Below are 6,350 nucleotides of genomic sequence, written 5' to 3' on the forward strand. Positions count from 1 at the left end.
TTACTTATTCAGTGCCATACCATTCAAATTGCCAAACAACTACTCTACTGAGCTAGAAAAATAGTAACAAAATTCATATAGAGCAACAAAAGTTTAAGAATAACAAAGGAACTAATGAAAAAGATGTAAAGGAAGGTGACCTAACTCTACCAGATCTAAAACTATACCATAAAGTAGCAGTCATCAAAACTGCCTGGTATTGGTTAAGAAATAGAGTAATGGATTCAGTGGATTAGGATAGGTTCAAAAGAAACTGCAGTAAATGACTGCAGCAATCTACTATGTGATAAACCCAAAGACATAAGTTTCTGGGATAAGAACTCAGTATTTGAAAAAAATTGTTGGGAAAACTGGAAAATAGTATGGGGGAAAAACTACACATAGACCCACATTTCACACTGAAGACCAAAATAAGGTCAAAATGGGTACAACACTTAGACATAAAGAGTGATACCATAGATAAATTAATAGACCAAGAAATACTCCATCAGATCGATGGAAAGGGTATAAATTTATGCCCAAATAAGAATCAGAGCACATTATAAACTTCAAAATGAATTTTGACTATAATAAATTAAAAAGCTTTTGCACTAATAAGATCAATGCTGCCAAAATTAGAAGGAATGCAGAAAGCTGGGAAATAAAGTTCATAAGTAGGACTTCTGATAAAGGTCTCATTTCTAAAATATATAGAAAATTGCATCAAATTTATAAAGTCACAAGTCATTACCCAATTGATAAATGGTCAAAGCATGTGAACAGCTTTCAAATGAGGAATTTAATAATTGGAAGAAGTTAAAATTGTTTTACATGTAATTTGGAAAAATACACATCAAATCAAAAAAGATAAATGGTGAATATTGTCTTTAAGTACAAATTGAAATGCAAATTAAAACAGAAATGAGGTATCATCTCACACCTATTAGATTAGCCCAGATGAGAAAAAGGGAAAATGATCAATGTTGGAGAGGTTGTGGGAGGATTGGGACAGATGGCATTGCTGGTGGAGTTGTGAAAGGATCCAACCTTTCTGGAGAACAATATGGAACTATAGCCAAAGAGCAATAAAACTGTTCATACCCTTTGACTCAGCAAGTCCAATTCTAGGACTATATGCAGAAGAAATTGTAAAAAGTGAAAAGTCCTACATGTTCCAAAATATTCATAGCAGCCCTTTTTCATAGTGGTGAAGAATTGGAAATTGAGGGGATGACCATCAATTGGGGAATGGCTAAACAAGTTACAGTATGTGAGTAGTATGGAATGTTATTGTTCTCTAAGAAACAATAAATGGTCAGACTAGAGAAGCATGGAATGACTCATGGGAACTGATACTGAATGAAGGGAGTAGAGCCAAGAGAACAATTTACACATTAACATTATGAGATGAACAACCTTGATGGAAGCAACCCCTCTCGGCAGTCCAGAGAGCTAGGACAACCATATTTGACAGATTCTGGACTTTATTATCCCCAACCAAAGGAAGAAAAATAAAACAAAATAAAAAACACAGAAAAAAAACACCTCTACTGAATCTGATGCACATTTTATAAAAATTATCTTTTATATGTCTCTTTTCCTTAATCCTAATTCCTCGTGTCAGAACCTACTAATTTGTAAATATGTTTAACAATATATATATATATAAATGCTAACCTGACTGTTCCCAACTGGGGGGAGGGGTGTGTAGAGGGAGGGTATAACTTGAAAATATACGTGTGCATACAAATCGAAGAATGTAAATAAAAAAAGAAAGGAAAGAAAAGAAAAAAATACTATTAAAATTATTTATTTATAGCAATGGGATTAAGTGACTTGCCCAAGGTCACACAGCTAGGCAATTATTAAGTGTCTGAGGTCAAATTTGAACTCATATATTCCTGACTGCCTGCCCCTAATGCTACAGCATAGTTTGCCTGGGCCTTGCAAGAGGTCCTCTTTCATTCTGCATGCCATGAGAGATTTTGTTTCACTCAGTGACTGAAGTTTCTTATTTTAGGTGAGAGATCCTCTGGAGAGACCCCAAAATATTCATTGATCTTCTCTCTTTGTCACCCAGCCCCTATCCCTCCAGGCCTCTCTCTGAACTGCAGAGGTGAGTCAACAGAGGCAGCTTGGCACTTTGGTCCCAGGAAACCAGCCCACATCCCAGGAGTGTAGCCAGAAAAAGTTGACTAGAACTGGAACTGCCAACATGTGAAGAAATTAGCTTTGGGCATTCATGAGCAGAATGAAGACTGCTCTAAGCAACCAGACTGTGGACGTTCCCGAAAATGTTGGCATTTCTCTGAAGGGTTGGACAGTTATTGTGAAGGAGTCAAGAGGAATCCTCTGCAGGGATTTCAACCATATCAGTATGGCACTCAGTATTCTTGGAAAGAAGACAATAAGACTCCAGGTGGACAAGGGGTGGGGAAATCGAAAAGAACTTGCAAACTTAAAAGCCATCATGTGCAAAATATGATCAAAGGCATTACTCTGGGTTTTTGTTACAAGATGAGGTCTGTGTATGCTCACTTTCCCATAAATGTTATTCAAGAGAACAGCTCACTTGTTGAAATCAGAAATTTCTTGGGTGAAAAATATATTCAGAGTGCCCATGACATCAGGTGTTGCTTGTCTGTTTTCAGAAGCCCCAAAAGATGAGTTGATTCTTGAAGGAAATGATATTGACCTTGTATCAAACTCAGAGGCCTGATCCAACAGGCCACTACAGTCAAAAACAAGGATATCAGAAAGTTTTTGAATGGTGTCTATATTTCTAAGAAAGGCCCAGTGCAATAAAACTGATGGATAAGCTGGAAAGATGTCAAAGGCCATATCCTAAGGAATCAGCACTTATTCAAATTTCAAAATAAAAATACTATTTGACATTTGAAAAAAAAAGAAAACAGATGTGGGGAATGATGCATACAGGTAGTTGTGGTTTATCAGTTTATTTGCATGTGGGATTTTTTTAAGAGTTTTGACATTATAGCTAAGAAATTATAAATAAGCTAAATATTTAGGGATAACAAAAGGATTACATTAGCATTATAAAAGAAAAACAGATGACTCATAACTGAATCTTGAAAAATATTCACAATTTAGTACTAGAGAGTAGATAATAATTAGAAAAAAAGAGAACTCAATTCAGATTGAGTCAAGGACCTAAAGAGTAGGCAATAAAGACTAAAGGGGAAACAAAATATAAAAACAAACACAAAAAGGAAAATGAAATTAAATTGGCAGGAACTGACCAGAAGTGATCTTAAACTGTGCTGATTGGAAGAGAACCAATACTTTGCTGAAAGCAAATTGGCTCATGGAAGAGAGCAACATCTTACAACTGTATAGATTGCTATCTAGGTGTGTTGGATAAAAATCTACTGGAAAAAAAATATAGAGATTCCTCTGAGCAAAAAAAAAAAAAAATTCCTTTGGCTTTTCTCAAGAAAAGGGCACGCTCCAAGTCTCACAAAGGTAGTGAAGATTAAGGAGCTGCCCCGAATTGACAGTCAAGTAAGATTATTTGACCTAGAGCAATCCCCTCCTCCTACTTATTGTCTCTCTCTGTCCACTCATTAGCCTTCACAGTTACATTGTATTTGTGAAAATCTACCCAAGGAAAAAGAAAAAAATGATAGGTTTTCCTAAAATATTACCTCACTATCCAGATGGTGGGAATAACTTTCAGGATTATAACTATCTTAATGAAGTAACACAAGGTCTAGGAACAGTCTGCTTATCATCAAACAAGAGGAGTCTTACGAGATTCATTGGAATGCAAGATTCTTCTCATGGGAACAATCTACTGTTCTCCCCATTAGGATAGTTTTATCATCAGTTATGTGACTAACTACCATCTTTGTACAAAGAGTGTCCAGCAAGCGACATACAAATAGCCTTAATCTCTTGCTCTTCATTAAAATAATAACTCAAGCACAGGTATACTGTACTATAGCAACAAAGACTTTTCTTGTGGATATATAAATATATTTCTGCAGTTCATTGACTTGATTGGGAAAAAATATTTATTTCCAAGTTTCTTAAAGAAACCTCAATTATTTACTCTCTATTTAGAACCTTTATTTTCTGAGAATTGAACTTCAGATTTCACCAGAATACCAAAGGAATCTATGACACAAACAATACAACCTGAGAGACAATCATCTTAATGCTTCCTGTATCTTTTTTTTCTACTGCCCTATCTTACAGTAGAAGAAACAAAAGTGTGGGGAGGGGGCAGACATTTCATCAGGGATGCTGTGAGATACTTGACTTTATGGAAAGCTCATAGGACAAATAAAATACTTTTATATTTGAATATCAGGTTTAAAAAAAGGTAGAATTTCCTCACAATTCAAGAAGGGAGCTAAGGAGCATGGAAGTTTTCCAAATTAGAGGAATATTTGTCAGGGAAAAGGCATAACACTTTTCCTCAAAAGGGTGACTTTGTAATAAAAAGAAATCTTTCAATTACTTTTTTTAAAATAACCTATTAGTAACAGTGTAATGATTGTATGTATGTAGTACAGATTGTTAGTCAAAGCTATTTTGTATTCAATAAATGTATTCCAGAACTGTTAGTTATGCTGGGCCTGTTCATTTCTTTATCCATGTTTTTCTCTATTAGGTAAAGTCTATATCAACTCTCCTTCATAAATGTTATTTGCATTTTTAAGATAGTGTGTTCCAGGAGCAGCTGGGTGGCATAATGGATAGAGCCACCTGGAGTCAGGAGGACTGAGTTCAATTCCCAACTCAGAAACTTAGTAATTACCCAGCTGTGTGAATCTGGGCAAGGCACTTAACCCCATTGCCTTGCAAAAACAAACAAAAAAAAAACAAAAGAAAGATAATATTTTTCAGATTTATGTATGAACTTATATATTTTGATTATATTAACTTTATTTTTATTGAATAAATGTTATGAGAACTGACTGACAAAAAACGTTGGGGAAACTGGAAAGTGGTCTGCCAGAAAATGGGCATAGAAAATATCAGATTATAACTAAAAGCAATTAATTAAGAAACAAAAAGAAAAATGCTCCTTTCTCTTGTTTTTTAGAAATAACTAATGTAGAAATTCACATAATAATATGTTTGTAATGGAATATAAATTATCTTTTCTAAGTTTGAGTGGGTAAAGGGAAGTAGAGAGGAATGAAATAAATTTAGTACTGACAAAAAAGGAAAATATCTCTGTGCTTTAACAAATAATGAAAATGAACATACAAGTATTTCTAGTTTTGCTTTCTAATTTATATTACAAACATATAAAACACATATATATATATACACATTTATAGCTTATTATTTGATAAATGTTTCATTTTAGGAGCCTTAAGTGCTATTTTAATGAAATTTATGTGCATAGATGGGGGCTTAAAAATTATACTGCTGAGTAATAGGATTGTATTCTGTTATAATTTAAGGTTATCTCTAGGACCTTGATGGACAGTTTACGTTATCATAATATGAGTTACCCTTCTAGACATACCATTTGACCTGCTGCAATGGATGAAAATGGAATGAGTGACAGACTCAGACCAAGGAGAGATTAAGTCTAGGGAGAGTTGACATAGTGCAACATTAAGGCTATAATGCCCATGTGACTTCATCTTAGCACATTCTCAGGTCATTCCCAGGCTAAATATGGGGATATTTGCTCTTCAGTCTCAAAGAAGACCATGACATCATGGAGGTAGTAAACTGACAAGTGCATGAATTCAATTTGAGTGAAGGAGGACTGTGATAAGTCACTAGTCTCACTTTCTCCTCCACAGTCACTTGGGTCAAGTGACCAGATATAAATCAAGATGACTAGAGATGACCCAGGATGCAAGGCAATCAGTTTTAAGTGACTTGCCCAAGTTCACCCAGTTAAATATAAATGAAATTCTATCAGATTAACTTGTACCATAACTTCTTAACAGGAGGAGATGAAAAAATTCTGATTTCTTGGACCTAGCCATTAGTAGTTTATATAGGTTCTGATCAAATGAATGATGCAATGCTTAACTGATCATTAATTTAGTTGTACTAATATAAATACACATTTTTGTTCATAGAGGAATGTAATTAGTATAAACAAGATCAAATATTAATTTTAGAGATGAATTTTGCTAGACAATAAATGTCAATGCAGAAAAAAATGAAGTAAAGAACTGAGAAGAATCATGTTCCTTTACATAGTTAATTCAGGATCTATTTTTAAAAAGTGGATTCTGATATGTAAATGCTGTGTTCCTTTTTATCTGTGTGCTCTAATACTATTTCAATGAATTTTTTCCAGTGCTGGAATATTGGCAGTAGTGTCACATTATAGTGATTTTATATTCAATCCATTTCAACTTTTATTTCTTGTC

General features: G+C 34.2%; 1 pseudogene; it reads left to right on the forward strand.

Moving 5' to 3' along the window:
- Nucleotides 1-2,230: 2,230 nt before the first annotated feature.
- Nucleotides 2,231-2,784, forward strand: LOC141502381 (large ribosomal subunit protein uL6-like; annotated as a pseudogene).
- Nucleotides 2,785-6,350: the final 3,566 nt, after the last annotated feature.

Source organism: Macrotis lagotis, chromosome X (assembly GCF_037893015.1).
Source record: "Macrotis lagotis isolate mMagLag1 chromosome X, bilby.v1.9.chrom.fasta, whole genome shotgun sequence".
Taxonomy (NCBI): Eukaryota; Metazoa; Chordata; class Mammalia; order Peramelemorphia; family Peramelidae; genus Macrotis; species Macrotis lagotis.